Source organism: Mauremys mutica, chromosome 2 (genome assembly GCF_020497125.1).
Source record: "Mauremys mutica isolate MM-2020 ecotype Southern chromosome 2, ASM2049712v1, whole genome shotgun sequence".
Lineage (NCBI taxonomy): Eukaryota > Metazoa > Chordata > Testudines > Geoemydidae > Mauremys > Mauremys mutica.
Genome location: NC_059073.1, coordinates 185,404,415 through 185,421,225, shown reverse-complemented (window position 1 = coordinate 185,421,225; position 16,811 = coordinate 185,404,415).

The following is a 16,811-nucleotide window of genomic DNA, read 5'->3' as shown; positions in this document are numbered from 1 at the left end:
ATGCCTTAACTGAGTTGGGCTGATGAGCTATTGGCTTGGGGGAACTTTTGACTTGACTTTGACTGTGGCTACTCTAACTTGTGCTAGGGGCTGGTTAGGGGAGACATAAAGAGGCCTTTGCTTTTCCGTCCCTCACTAATATGAGCTTGGCTGAGCTGAGGATTGTGCCTTTGGACTCTGTTGGAGAAGAGAATCTCAGGGAAGTGAATTTCAATGTTGAGAGCCCTCTAATGAGAATGGCCTGCCATCAAACTGCAGCTCAGAGCTGGTTGAACTTTCTAATTCAAAACTTTTTTTCCTAACCAAAATCTTTCACAATTTATTTTTTTGTTTTCTTAAAGCTTCTGGGGTTTTGCCTAACCCAAACATTTTTAAATTTTGAACTTTCAAATTTTTGATTTATGATGAGGGAATTCCACTTTCCCCGCTTCATTCTGTAACTTTTCAAAACTTCCTCGCCTTTGGAAAAGTTACCAAGTGTCAGTAGCTGTTCCAAAGTTGGAGAAGTTTTGAAACGTTGCAGAATAGCAACAGGAAACATGAACACAAGCAAACACAGCGTGGACTTTATTCATTTTATTGTAGTCAGTGGAAAAAGGGGAAAATACAAAAAAAATTTTTTTTTTAAAAAAGCCTTCTGAAGTTTTTAAGAACAGGTTACACAAACATCATTCAGGGATGGTCTAGGTTTACTTAGTCCTGCCTCAGTACAAGGGGCTGGACTAGATGACCTCTTGAGGTCCCTTTCAGCCCTACATTTATGTAATGCTATGATTTCATGAGCAATTTGGAAAAAAATAGTCTCAATTTTGAAGCCAAGTCTGCAAAATGGAAACAATTTCAAAATATTTTACAAAATTGTTTTTCACTTTTTCCAATCTGCTTTACCACAGAGTTTTAAACCTGGAACTGTCAGTGTGAGTGCTTTGGCTGATGTCATCTATTGCAATGGTGCATAGCCAAGGCCTAAAGTATCTAAGAATTTACACCATAAAATGTACCTAGAAGGGAATTGGAAGCCAGGGCGTTTGTCAGAGAACTCATATACTATGTTCTCTGTTGTTTTTCAATGGTATTTAAGGGTAGCGCCATGGAGGATACAATAACTAATCTGAAATTCACAAAAGCATGGTTGACAGCTTCACAGTCCATATCCAAGAGAAATAGTTGCATCTGCCTAATCAGATGAAAAAAACAGCACAATGGGTTTAATCTCAAAATACTGATGCTGTTTCTGTAAAAACTTAGAGATGGACCTGAACCAAAACCCTGATCCAAGTTTCCCTAAACTTTGAAGTGTTTAATATTCAGATCCAGGTCTGAATTATATGGCTCAGGATGATAAAATCGAGGGTTGAATTCCTGGTCCCATTGAAGTTAATGCGAGTTTTTACCCTAGGAAACATGTCTGGAATCAGACATATACGTCATATTAAAATCTAAATGCAAACATATATATACATATGACTCTGTGACTTGTTCCACACTTCTGAGAAATGGGTAGCACATGGAAAGCCCTATGAATATTGTTGTGACAGATGGTGTGGACACATGCAATATCTTTGAGACTATTTTATCAATGTATAAATCTTATCTGTATCTCTGTGTGCCAGGGATTGTATGCTGGCTGCATGAACTCCCTCCAGGAAATAAAATCATTAAGGGGTAACTACAGCAGGCCCTGGGACTGATAAATTACCAATGCTGGTTCAGACTGGGTTCAAGAGACACAGAAAGAACTTGTGGTATAAAGGGCCAGCCTGTATAGGCTGAATGATCCTCATTTTGATCCAACAAATTGACATGAACTTATAACCAAGAGGGTAAACCCTGCTGAAAAGGTGTGGAGTGTTGGAACCAGTCAAGGTCTCTGCGTGGAAGATGTGTGACACCTGGGAAGCTAGCAAATGTATAGGCAGTTTATTGTTTTATAATATGTTTTCTTTGTGATGCTTTTGTCCTAAAAGTAAATGTACATTGCAAAAGCTGGTGGATATTTGGTAATCCTGTCATAGCCCTTGGGACAGAGAGAAACTTCAGGTGCTGAGCTAAGATCAAATCTGCTGGGATAATCATACATCAGTCCCTGCAGGTCTCAAACCTGGGCCTGGGGGTCATGACACTCCACCTGGCAGCTCACAGACAGCAACTGGGACTGGTGTCCATGAAACCAACTGGGGCACAAGCCTGGCCCCTATGCTCTGACTGGCAGAGATCCAAGGCTCCTAATTTAGCTTAATTAGGGGCTGCAGCCTGAGAAAGAAGTTGTCCGTATGACTGGGCTTCACCCTACCATAGACTGCTTCCCTGGTGTCGACCTGTTCCTGCCTTCTGAGCCTGACCTCCCGTTATACTGACTTGACCTGACTCTTGGTAACTGACTCTTGATCCCTTCCCTCCAGTTTGTCTCTTGATTCTGATCTCCTGGCTTTCCAGTCTGGCCTGATTTCTAGTAACTGACTTCTTGTCCCTGGGCCCTCAGCCTGTGCCTGATGCTAACCCCTAGGCCAGGCTGCCCACACCCCAGCCCTGACATCTTAGCATATTGCAGGGGCACTGCAAGCCTAAATCTCCATTCCGGAGGCAGAGGGATGCAGGTCTCTTCCCATAGATAGGTGACAGCTCTAGAGATCTGAGACCTAAGGGAGCATTGTTTAGCAGCCCACCTGGGGACTGGAGGTGCAGTTACCCTGAAACTGTCATAAGAGTTCAAAGAAAATGTATATGGGTGGCATCTGTTACACATAGACAAGTTTAGATGAATGAACACCACCAAGCTACATTTCATAAAGTTCTATGCATACAGAGCAGTAGGAATGCCTCACATCATGCATTTTGGTTGCCAAAACAATTCTGGAGCTTTACCATTTCACCAGGCAATAGTCTATAGGAACTAACTGAAAAACTATTGTGTAGAACTAAATTATTATTATAAATATGTATTCAGTTATTTATTGCTATTCCTGTTTGGAATTCCCAGCAGAACAAGTTTCATTTCAATATCTAACAAACAGGCTATTCTCAATCGCTGCAAGAAGATTTTTAAAGTCAAGCAAATAGGTGTCAGGCTTTTGGTGCAAGTAACACCATCTGCAACCATTTTTTTCCATGATGGGTTTATTGCCAACACCTGTAACTTACAGATTCCTGTTGATGTACAGCTGTAACAGCAAGCTATGCACGATTTCAACAAGACATGATAATATTCTGTCAGATCATCAGCTGGACCAAATACTGGAAATATCTGTCTCAGTCTTCAAATGCTAAAGCATGCCAAGGCATGACAATTATTTAATCCCTTTAAAAGAAAAAGATGTGATTTAAAATGTCCTACTTTGGATTTATGGGCAAGATTCCTATAATAAATAATTCAAAATAAATTATAATATTTAGGTACTATTTGAAGGCAGATAAGCTGGAAGCATGTTTTAATTTTAAGCAATATACTGTACAAAATCATTATAGTATGTCATAAGCATCTAATTAGTTCCTTTGTATATTCCTGGTTTATATTTTGGGTTATTTCTTTTGCAAAGTATCTGGGTACAATCTAGTCTGTCTAGCCAGCCTCCGTCAGTGTACTAGCAGAGGACTAACTCCACAAAGAGACTTAGGCACCTCATTACCACTTTAACCACCACTGAGATCCTAAAGATCCCCTCTCTCTGCCACCTAACTCTGTAGGCATCTACATTTCCTATATTTCTGCTGGTAAAGTCCCCCAAATACTTAAATTTCTGCCACTTGGCATGCACAAACCACCTAATTCCTGATGCCACTGAGCTGCTGGGTCCCCTAGCTCGTGCCTAAACCCCGGCAGGATTTTTGAACTAGATGTTTCCCCCCCTGGCTTGCCTGAGGTTCCCAGTCTGATAAGCATGCTCATAGCATGACTAACCTATACAGAAGATAGCCAGAAGCAACCACAGAGGGAAGTTTGGGGGTTGGCTGATTGGCACATGTCTGAGTCCCAAAATACCCAATTAGCCCAGGCTAATCCCACTCTCCTGGGATGTGGGAAACCCAAGCTGAACTCCATACTCCAAAACAGGCATCCCACGTGAGTGCTCTAACCTGGGGCTACTGGCTCGAATGGGATGGGTCTCTTTCTCTCTCTCTTCCTCTTCATCTGCTTTTTCGTGAGAAAGGGCTGACCTGACTTAGGTCAGGAGAGGCTTTGCGGGTGTGAATCCCGATCAGTGATAGGCACCTCCCTCCAGCCTGAGGTTAGGAGCCTGTCTTCCTCTGAGGAGCTGGGCTTAGGCCCCGCTCTTTGACATTTCTTCCTGTCTAGCTTCAGTGGCTCCCTGCTCCGCTTGCTGGCTTCTGAGAATCCTACCCTTAGGTGCCTAATTCTCCCATGCATTGTATAGGGAGCCTGGGTGCCAAACTTGGGGCTCTGAATACCACTGGGCAGCAGGGTATATAACTGTTAGGTGTTGCAACACCCAACCTTTGCAGATTTAGCCATGAGTGACTGTTACATCTCCCACATGTTTCAGCAAGGGATGCCAGCAGGTACTTATCCTAAGAGTCAACAGAACTACTCATGTCCTTAAATTTAGACACATGATTATGGTTCCTCACTGAATCAAGGCCACAAAGAGCCAAATGTATAGTTTCAGTCTAAATTACGTGTATTAAGGAAAGCAACAAAGAGTGAAAGAGGAAATACAACATCACCATGAGAGAAAAAGCAGAGCATCTCTCTCACTCAATAATATCCTCTATCTTGAATTCCTTCACAGCCTGGCAGACATCTTGGGTGAAATCCTGGCTCCACTGAAGTCAATGGAAGTTTTGCCACTGACCTCAAGAGGGCCAGGATTTCACCCCTTATATTGAAAGATGCAACGCACAGAAAACAAAATCTTAACTTCATATACCACAAATCCAATAAGCACATATTGAACACCACTAATAACTGCCATTTATTGGCTAGGGATAGATCCTCAGCTGTGGCGAATGGGCAGAGCTCCATTAACTTCAACTGAGCTCTCCCCATTAACACCAGAGGAACTGGCCCTTCAAAATTAACAGCTGAAGAATCTTTGCAAATCACAAAGCAGTGCATTCAATATTACTGTATGTAACTGCACTGGCTTGTAGAAAACTGTTCCACGCTCAGTTCCATTTACTTTGACATTTAAATATGCACGCGCTAGGCGTAATACAGTACTAGTGCCTAGCTATACAAATGTACCTATGTTTTTTTTATACAATATGTAGCCTTGTGATATGTCTCACTGAAATACGATACTCAAGGAGTTCAGAAATTTTGGGGAAAAGTGTTTTGATATAGCCTCCTTGCTGTCTTTCATTCACTCTGCCTGCTATTGTTTTGTATACTGAATACTGTACTAACCATCTGTGAATAAACTCTATGAACCAGAGAGAGAAATTTCCTGCAACTTTCACAAATGTCCCATATTGATGTAGCAGGTGAAAACCACTGTTTGTGTTAATATAAATGAAATCAGGAATATAACCTGGTATTACCCTGAACTGTGGCTAAATCCACACTGAAATTTTATTCCATGCAAGTGGAAATAAAAAGCAGACAAACCTTCCTTTATCCTTATGCACAGATAATTATTAGGAGTTGTGTGGTGCAGGTAGCTATGGAATTGAAAGGAGACAATGTTATTCTATCCTTTTAAATGTAAAGGAATAATTTGCTGCAGAGTACAGCTAAGAAGAAGCTGTCATTGTGTGTGCAGATGCAGAATGTTACAGAGAGCTGTTGTGTTCTCTCTCTTCCTTGTCTTTCTGTGAACTGAAATAAAACTCATAGAGGATAGGGGAAAATATGTTTTGCTCCTTGTGCATGAAAAAAAACTAGCAGGCTAAATCCTGCTTGCCTTGCATGAGTAGACCCAGTGAACTAAATTAAACAACTCATTTAAGTAAAGTGAGCAGGATTGGGCCCTCAAGCCTTATACATAGCTAGGAGTTCCATATGTGGGCAACATTTATTCTTTGTTATCCACAGTGTGGATTTGTATTATTCTTCCTCTGTATATAACCTTCCTATTGACATCAATGGAGTTTCCATGTGCTAAATGAATGGAGAATATGCAATAGAAAAGTGCCAAGAAATGAGAAAACTAGGGCCAAATGCTGCTTCCTGTTATCTTCATGCAGTCTTTTTGAGGTCCATGGTGATTGCACCTGAGCGGATGAGAGTGAAATTTGACTGCTACTGTACATATCAGAGGAAGGATTTGCCCTGTGAATGAAAGAAAGGTTGAATTTAACATATATTTTCCTAGGGCAGACTCAGTGTTTAGTTTAAAATAGGCAGAATAGTCCCTAAATTAGGATTTTAAAATATATAAAAGTTTTGTTTTCTCATAGTTTACTTGCCTCTAATTTCTCACTGTGGCTTCTGTAGAGAACAATCCAACTATAGGTGCTTGGCCAGTATTCCCTGAACACTTGGTTCCCAGATGATACAAATTTAGAAACAGCCTTTCCAGAATGTGTGTACCAACAGTGAAATGGTTTCCTAGTGATGATAATCAGGCAATCAACACTTCCTGGTGACACATCTTTTAGCGATTCAGGTATGTACAGTCCTAGGACCTGGGACAAAGTATCTCTTTCAATTTTATTGGGCTGGAGTTGAATTAATGTTATTAAAGTACATTATGTCCCTTCAGATTTAAAACAGATCATAAGTTTTGTAGTGTGTTCCATTCCAGCATAGAGCGCTAGCAGCAGCAGCATAACAGCAAAGAGATCTATTTAAAATGAGATACTATCCAATAGCTATTTGTGTAGAATGAACTATGCTGGAAGACATCATCTGTACAGTCTTCTTTTAGCTTTAATCCCATCTATATGGGGTTGGCTCTGAGTCCTAGATATCACTGGTACAGTATGTGCCATTTTGACACATCATTGCAAATGTCATGTAATTATTAGGGCTGTCAATTAATCACAGTTAACTCATGCGATTAACTTGAAAAAATTAATCGCGATTAATCGCACTGTTAAACAATAGAATACTAATTGAAATTTATTAAATATTTTGGATGATTTTCTACATTTTCAAATATATTGATTTCAATTACAGCACAGAATACAAAATGCACAGTGCTCACTTTATATTAATTTTTATTACAAATATTTGCACTGTAAAATTATAAACAAAAGAAATAGTATTTTTCAATTCATCTCATTCAAGTACTGTAGTGCAATCTCTTTCTAATCGTGAAAGTGCAATTTACAAAACATAGAATTTTTTTGTTACATAACTGCACTCAAAAACAAAACAATGTAAAACTTTAGAGCCTACAAGTACACTCAGTCCTACTTCTTGTTCAGCCAATTGCTAAAAGAAACAAGTTTGCTTACATTTACAGGATATAATGGTGCCCACTTCTTAATTATAATGTCACCTGAAAGTGAGAGCAGGCATTTGCATGGCATTGTTGTAGCTGGCATCACAAGATATTTACATGCCAGATATGCTAAAGATTCATATGCCTCTTCATGCTTCAGCCATCATTCCAGAGGACATGCTTCCATGCTGATGATGCTTGTTAAAAAAATGTGTTAATTAAATTTGTGACTGAACTCCTGGGGTGAGCATTGTATGCCTGCTGCTCTGTTTTACCCACATTCTACCATATATTTCATTTTATAGGAGTCTTGGATGATGACCCAGCACATGTTGTTCATTATAAGAACGCTTTCTCTGCAAATTTGACAAAATGCAAAGAAGATTCCAATGTGAAATTTCTAAAGATAGCTACAGCACTCGACCCAAGGTTTAACAATCTGAAGTGTCTTCCAAAATCTGAGAGGGACGAGGTGTGGAGCATACTTTCAGAAGTCTTAAAAGACCAACACTGAGGTGGAAACTACAGAACCCAACCACCAAAAAGAAAATCAACCTTCTGCTGGTGGCATCTGACTCAGATGATGAAAATGAATATGCGTCAGTCCACACTGCTTTGGATTGTTATCGAGCAGAAATTGTCATCAGCATGGATGCATGTCCTGTGGAATGATGGTTGAAGCATCAAGGCACATATGAATCTTTAGCACATCTGGCATGTAAATATCTTGCGATGCTGGCAACAACAGTGCCATGCAAATGCCTGCTCTCACTTTCAGGTGAGGTAAACAAGTAGCAGGCAGCATTATCATCTGCAAATGTAAGCAAACATCTTTGTCTGAGTGATTGGCTAAACAAGAAGTAGGATGGATTGGACTTGTAGTCTCTAAAGTTTTACATTGTTTTATTTTTGAATGCCGGGTATTTTTGTACATAATTCTATATTTCTAAGTTCAACTTTCATGATAAAGAGATTTCACTACAGTACTTGTATTAGGTGAATTGAAAAATACTATTTCTTTTGTTTATAATTTTTACAGTGCAAAAGTTTGCAATAAAAATAAATATAAAGTGAAGCTCTAAGATACAACCGTATTTGCTCCAATCCCTCGGACAGAGATAAACACCTACAAGATCTCTATCAAGCATTCTTAAACCTACAATACCCACCTGCTGAAGTGAAAAAACAGATTGACAGAGCCAGAAGAGTACCCAGAAGCCACCTACTACAGGACAGGCCTAAAAAAGAAAATAACAGAACACCACTAGCCATCACCTACAGCCCCCAACTAAAACCTCTCCAGCGCATCATCAAAGATTTACAACCTATCCTTAAAGATGATCCCTCACTCTCACAGATCTTGGGAGACAGGCCAGTCCTTGCTTATAGACAGCCTCCCAACCTGAAGCAAATACTCACCAGCAACCGCACACCATACAACATAAACACTAACCCAGGAACCTATCCTTGCAATAAAGTCCGATGCCAGCTCTGTCCACATATCCATTCAAGTGACACCATCACAGGACCTAATCACATCAGACACACCATCAGGGGCTCGTACACCTGCACATCTACCAACGTGATATATGCCATCATGTGCCAGCAATGCCCCTCTGCCATGTACATTGGCCAAACCGGACAGTCTCTACGCAAAAGAATAAATGGACACAAATCTGACATCAGGAATCATAACATTCAAAAACCAGTGGGAGAACACTTCAACCTTCCTAACCACTCAGTGACAGACTTGAAGGTGGCAATTTTGCAACAAAAAAACTTCAAAAACAGACTCCAAAGAGAGACTGCTGAACTTGAATTAATATGCAAACTAGATACCATTAACTGTGGTCTAAATAAAGACTGGGAATGGTTGGGTCATTACACCAATTGAATCTATTTCCCTATGTTAAGTTCTCCTCACACCTTCTATGGGCCATCTTAATTATCACTTCAAAAAGTTTTTTTTCCTCCTGCTAACGATAGCTCATCTCAATTGATTAGACTCTGCCTGTTGGTCTGCATACTTCCACCTTTTCATGTTCTCTGTATGTATAAATATCTCCTGTCTGTGTGTTCCATTCTATGCATCTGAAGAAGTGAGCTTTAGCTCACGAAAGCTCATGCTACAATAAATTTGTTAGTCTTTAAGGTGCCACAAGTACTCCTGTTTTTTTTGTATTCTGTTGTAATTGAAATCAATATTTTTGAAAATGTAGAAAACATCCAAAAAATATTTAAATACATGTTATTCTATTATTAACAATGTGATTAATTGCACAGTTAATCGTGATTCATTTTTTAATTATGTGATTATTCACAATTATTTTTTTAATTGCTTGACAACACTATTAATTATTAAAATCAATGAAATTACTGTTAATTTTTCCCTATCTGACTGAGATTGGAATTAGGCTCAGGGGGTGTTTTATTTGTTTTGTAAAGTATTTATTCTAATTTGACTTTAGTGTGACAGCCTATGAGGGAAACTGCTGTGCCAGATGATTATGTAAAAGACAGATGGATGTTCTCAGCAGTATTTTGGACCTAATGGGGTTTACAAACTTGAAATTAATCTTTTGGTTTAAGCTTAGCTCCCTATTTCTATCATTTTTCCATGTTTCCTTTTTGCACTGTTGTACTTTTATACATAGTTTAATATACAATAAATGATGTAAATACAATTGTATGGATGTATTGTTGAATGTAGTTAAGAGCTGGTCAAAATTTTGGAACTGAAATATTTCTACACTAATAAAGGGGGTTTAATCAAATGTTACTCTTCTCACAGGGAAATATCATTTTCTAATTTTGTTTGATTTTTATATTAATTTTTTCACTTTAAATTTTGAATTAAAATTTTTATTTCATTTCAATGTTTGAAAATCAATTTTTTTTTAATTTCAGGTGTTTGTTTTTTCTCCTTTTCTAATTTCTTTTTTAGTCATCAAATGCAATAGAAAGCATATCTTTTTTTAAAATGTTTTCCTCCACTCCCTGTTTTCCATTCTAACTTTTCAAAATGTCTTCAACTTTGGAAAAGTTACTGAATGGCAAAAGGAAAAATGAAACTCTGTAATTTTTCCAAAGTTGGAAATGTTTTGAAAAGGTAGAATGGAAAAAGGAAAAGAGGCTCCTGGACATTATTCATTTCATGGCAGAAAGGAAAAGAGATACATAGAGGGGAGGGGAATGTAAATCTGAAAATTCCCCATTCTCACCCCAAGCATGCCTTCTGCACTGGGGTTACCAGGGTGGCAGCACAGAGGTGTTGTGCTTGTGGCAGAGGAATTCCTCCCTATCCTCTTGCAACACAATTCTGACCTCCACACACTGCTGGAATGATGGAAAGGAGCTGCTGTGGAAGACAGCATTGATCTCCAGATATGTCCAAATTCTGTTGCAGTATGGATCTGAGGTTTCAGGCCAATCCATATCTGAAGTTTTTACAAACAGTGGAAAGTGGGGGGCAGGGAACCAAATTAAAAAAGGGATGGTATCACTTTAAGGATATCAAAAAGAAAGAAAGATTTCTTACTGATTTTTTAGTATTTTTAAAAATAAAGCTCAGTAAGGACTTTAGTAGGACTTCTCATGCTGTAGCAAATAACTTTTCCACATCAAAAAGGGAAAATATTATATAATTAGTATCAGCAGTTTGATAAGTAAAATGAGAAGTAAATGTTTTTGACCATTAATATTCATTACAGCAAAACACTATAAAATGAAGAATGGGTAATGAAATTGACCAACCACTTGCTGTGAACAGCTTTCTGCCTTCTGTATTAAAGTGGATATTGAAATAAGTGAGTTCTGTGTTATTAATTCCTGATGTTGACACAGAGTTCTGTGCAGTAAACTGACACTGAGATAAGCATTTAACTCAGTGATACTCAGTCCTCAGTGGTTCAGGAGCCAAATTAGCAATCAACATTATCCGAAAGAGCCACAGTAGTGTGAATTCATTGTTTCATTTACTATAGTACTATTCATATTTAAACAGTATGATGGGAAATATTTAGTTTATTTAGTTTATTATTATATATATATTATTCTCACAGCAAATAAGTTAATAACTTAGCGTAAGTTGATAACTTAATTGGTTAATAACATAGTAAAACCATCCTGATTGGTTAATAACTTAGATTGGTTCATAATTAAATCACACAGTGTTTTAATATGATGAGCCGCAGGAGACCCATTAAGAGCCTCTTGTGACTTGCGATCCTCAGTCTGAGTATCACTGATTTAACTGGTAGTGATATAACATCCTTTGTAATAAAGTCATGCATATTTTCTTGAGGGTCATAAGATAAAGGATTTGTGTAATTTATAATAGTACATGGGATCCAAGTGTGTAGCCAGTGTAGAAGGATGAAGTCACTCAGGGAGAAAGGCCCTGGTCCAGCAAAGCATGTATGCACATGCATAACTTTAAGTATGTGAATGATCCCAATGAAGCCACTTAATTAAAGTTATGTATGTGCCTAAGTGTTTTGTTAGATCAGAGACAAAGTGAAGTGGGAAGGACATAGCCCTGTGGGACACTGATAGAGCAATATATAGGGAAGACGAGGGATCATCAAAAGAGATGCTGAAAGAATCTCTTACTATGTGTTTGTGTGGTGCCTAGCAGTGGGGCCCAATCTCAGTTGAGGCCTGTAGGTGCTATCATAATCCAAATAATGAATAACAATAAGAGTGGTTGGGAGAGGAGGAACACTGAGAAAACAGGTCCATGACAGCCAAAAAGAGGGCACTAAGATCTTTTCCTACAGCAATATACAAAAGAAAATCTAGTACTTTTGTGCAGTGTTAAGTTCAGTAGCAATCTAGCAATTCTTTCTGCGTTGTTCTGCTAGACGTATATGTGTTTATTATCCTGTTTAAAAAAATCAATTTCTGTAAAATTCCTAGTAAAATTTTGATTATATGAGCCAAAGTGAAGTGGGCAGTAACTACGAAGCTGCCTTTTGCAGACAAAAGGGTGTGTGTGTACACACTACGAAGCCACTTTTGTGGCAAAACTCTGCTGTTCTGCTGACAAAATAGAACCACCTCAATGAGAGGCATAAAGTTTTTTGCAGCAAAGTAAAAGCAAAAAAGTGATAGTGTAGACACTGCTGTTTCTTTTGTCAACATAACTAGCTTCCACCAGTATCCCACAATACCTGCCGTTACCGCTCTGCTCACTGTTTTGATCTCTGCTGCCCTACTGGCGTGTACCCCTCCCCTTTCAAAGCTCCTGGAAGAATCTGACAGCTAAGCATTCTGCTCTGTTTGGGGAACAAAGAACAAATCATGAATGCGAAATGCTCCTGTTCCTTGTCTTGTTGTGGTGGGACCGCTTGCATGCTCTAACAATCCCCAGAGTCTGTATCGGCAGGGGCTTTTTGCTCCTGGTAGCAACCATGCTGGATTGGTCTGTGGGCCAGACAAAACAGATATCCTTGTCCTCTAGGTTGGGGGTTAGGCACAGGACTAAAAACCCTGTCCTGTAAAAAACAAAATATGTTACGGAAACAGTGACAGAGAAATCGACCATTACTGTGTGGGATGGCTTTCAGGAGTCAATGACCCGTATGACTACCAGTGATAAAAGCCGAAAGGAAGCCACTGGCATGAAGACTGGAGTGCTCAACACCAAGACAAAAACCAAACTTAGTTTTTGGAATGTACGGACAATGTATGAAACAGGGAAGTTAGCTCAGGTCACAGCAGAGATGAGATGCTACAGCTTACACATCCTGGGTGTCAGCAAGAGCGGATGGATGGGATCAGGAAGATTAATAATAGTGTCAGGAGAACTTTGCTGTATTCTGGATGGGATGATGAACAACATCTTTTTGAAGAAGGGGGTGGAGTATTCCCTGCTTGAGTCAAAGTCCATCAGCAGCAGACTTATGAAAGCCAAACAATAATATCACCCTCATTCAGTGCTATTCTCTGACAAATGACAGTAATGAATAAGTAAAGGACAAATTCTACCTTACGCTACAGGCAGAGTTAGAGAGAGTACACACCACAACCTAACTATCGTCATCAGAGACCTGAATGCCAAGGTCTGTAAGGACAACACAAACAATGACAGAGCAATGGGAAGACATGGGTGTGGCACCATGAATGAAAACAGAGAGAGGCTTGTTGATTTCTGTAATATGAATGAGCTAGTCATCAGCGGAACATCATGAAATCCACAAGCTGACATGGTGTTCTCCAAATGGCAGAGATAAGACCAGATTGACCATATGATGATCAATGGCAAACGGCGATGCTCACTGAGAGATGTGAAAGTGAGATGGGGTGTAGATGTTGGCAGCAACCACCACCTTGTGACAGCCTCCATCAAGCTAAAACTGAGAAGTGTGGGACCACCAAACAAGGCACAGGCAGAGCAGGCTGCTTCGGGAGAGACTGCCGTGTTGAGCAGAGCCAGGGGCTGATGATAGGAGGTGGGTCCTCCTTCCCCTGCCTCATGATAGGTCAGTCAGCCTGCTGTCTCCCCCGCCCAAGACACACCACTTTCCTCTTAAAGCGCTTTAGTTTAATTAGGAATGGGCCACTGCCTGTGTGCTGTGTCAGGACACAGAAAAGGTGTGTTCTTCCTCTGAAGCAGTGTGTGAAATGGCTGGTCGGGGCGGGGGGGAGGGCATTGTGGAACAATGGTCCGTTCCTTGACCCATGCCTATGTCTACACTGCAAGTGAGGGGCTGATTGTAGCACAGATAGGTATACACCATAGCTTTAATGGGTCGCAGTAGTAGTGAAGACACAGCAGTATGGACTGTAGCATGAGCTAGCAATAATAGTATGTACCCAGGGTCCCCAGCGGGCTTGTACTCTGCTTGCTAGCCCATGCTAAAACCCATGCCATAGCAACTTTACTACTATTGTTAGCCATGCTATGTACATTAAAGCTAGTGCAAGCATGCCTACCCAGGCTACAGTCACACCCTTGCTTGCACTGTATGCTCCCACAGTGGTACAAGGGGCTCTCAAATGAGCCCTAAAGGGACTGGATTACCCTGGCATGGGGGAATCATGGGCTTTGCACTAACCCTGCCTGTGAAGTCCCTCCCCTGCTTCCAGCACAGGGATCACATTGAGGCTGGTGCATCTGGGGCGGGTTGAAGTGAAATGTGGCCCAGAGAATGAGGCACTCTGTGGATTCCTGGGCAGTGGAACAGTCCCTGGAGTATCCTTCCAGATAGAGCAAGTAAGAGCAGCCCTGACACTGCTCTATGCTGGGGGCAGTTTTCCCGCCCAGCCAGCCTAGGACTAGGGGAGGTGTATGGATGGCTAAGAGTTACCTTGGTGTGCACCCTTCCAGCTGCACCCAAACTGAAGGCTATATGACCTAGAAGCGCCAGGCAATCATTACAGGTGACTGTCCTTTTCACTGTGCTGTTTAGTCATACATATAAAACCGCAAAATATTTTGAAAATATTTTTAAACATACAGTATTCAATCAATGTTGAAATTATGTTTTTCATTGAACAGGTGTTAATTTGGAAACTACATGGAATAGCCTCAGCTCTTATAGATCCAGGTGGGAAGCAAAGCAAAATATCTTTTCAGTTCTGGTTTCTTCAGAGCTGGTTTGCTTGATGACTCTCGATTTACTTCTGGGATTTTCCTGTTCTTAGATTGCTTTTGGGCTCCCATTTCTGCTTTTTCCTCCTGAAACCAGAAATTTTGTTTCACTACAGTGACTTCTTTCTCTTTTTTAGATTATGGTTTTGTATTGTAGTGCACAACACACAAAGATAGGTCCTGGGATCTGACTATTTGAGAAACTGACTCTCTCTCCCCTAACCAGGTTGTCACAGCTACTGTCATCAAAGTTGCTCAAGACAGAGCTATTTCAGTAGAGAAACAGGTTGTTGCTGGCCACTTTCTATGAAGGAGACTCAACACTGGAACTCATTCGCCACTTAGACTGAAATAGCCTGTAACTGTTGAATTTGCAGGCATGCTGCAAGACCCATCTCTTTACCCAGGCTTTTTTTGAGGGGTGGGGTGGAAAGGAGTGGTAAGGGCTGGAATTTACCAGTTAGGGAAAGTACTGTTTGAGATTGATTTGGGGTTCTCTGGTGTGTGGGGGTGAGCAGAAGCAACTGGCTTTATCTTTTATACCAGGGTCCTTTTAATGATAAAAAGATATTTTTATAAATGGAAAAAAAAATTGTAAAAATTAACATATTTTTATAAAATAATTGCTGAATGTAAGGAAATAAAACTGGTCTTGAGGTAGGCATGAAGCTTTCATTCAGCTCTCTCTAATAAAAACAAAATTCAGCTTCCACACTGAGTAACACACATCCTACTTACCAAATGATACCTCCTAGCTGAAAGCAGATATCTTATCTGATCAACATCTGGCAGCACAAAGCATTTGTCTGATAAATGCCATAGGAAATTCTCATTTACAACACACACACACACACACACACAGTAGCATTAATTAGTTGATCAATTACTGACAGCACTAATGGGAAGATAACTTGTTCTAGGTATGGCTAACGCATAATTGGCAAAGCAGTTTTCAATTTTCCCAGCTGGGAAGTATTTGCAAAATGTAATTTTGAAGTTATGATAGTTTTTTGTCCTAGCTGGAAACTTTTTTTTAAGATGATCTCAGCCTTCATTATAATTCTTCTTCTCTCTCTCTCTCTTTTTAAACTTTGTTTTTGCCAAAGAAAATCCTTTAATAAGCACTGTCCTTTATGGCTGAGTCCACCCCATGGCATCAGTAAAACTAAGATGTTGGCTACTGAGGCAGATAGTTCAGCATGGTACTGTATCATCTGATTCCGATCATGTGAAGAAAATGGAGCCAACTGGACTCTTCCCTCCTGCCACACCCCAAAATGTTAGGAGCAGTAAGTAGCTGACATCAATATTGTGATGATGTACTATATATATTGTAGTATTACAATTGGACTGTGGGCTGACACTATATTTTAGTTAGTAATCAAGACTGTGAGTGAAATTCACACCAGTGCAGAAAGTCTTCTGCACCACCACGATTCTCTTAAGGCCATAGATGCTGATCCTGCAAATACTTATGCATATGTTTAATTTTGAGCACCTTAGTAGTCTTTTTGACTTCATTGGGACACAAGCTTCAGTGAGACTGCTCACAAGCTTAAGTGTTTACAGGATCAGAGCCTTAGGGTGAAATTAATCTCCATGCAGAGGGGCAGCACAAAACCTATTCCTCACTATTTAAGGCCTTTGCAAAGGATGAATTTCACCTCTAACCTCTCTCTGCCTCTCTTTACCTTACATTACAAAATTATGTTTTCTGACTCTTTTTTTAAAACCCTTTTAATCCTTTCTTGTGGGATATATGTTCTACACAACACACTATAAACACACTATTTGTGAGACAGCAGTGGAATGTTTGGTACCAGAACTCCAGGATTTTATCCATGGCTCTGGTAGAACAGTGTGTTCAAGTG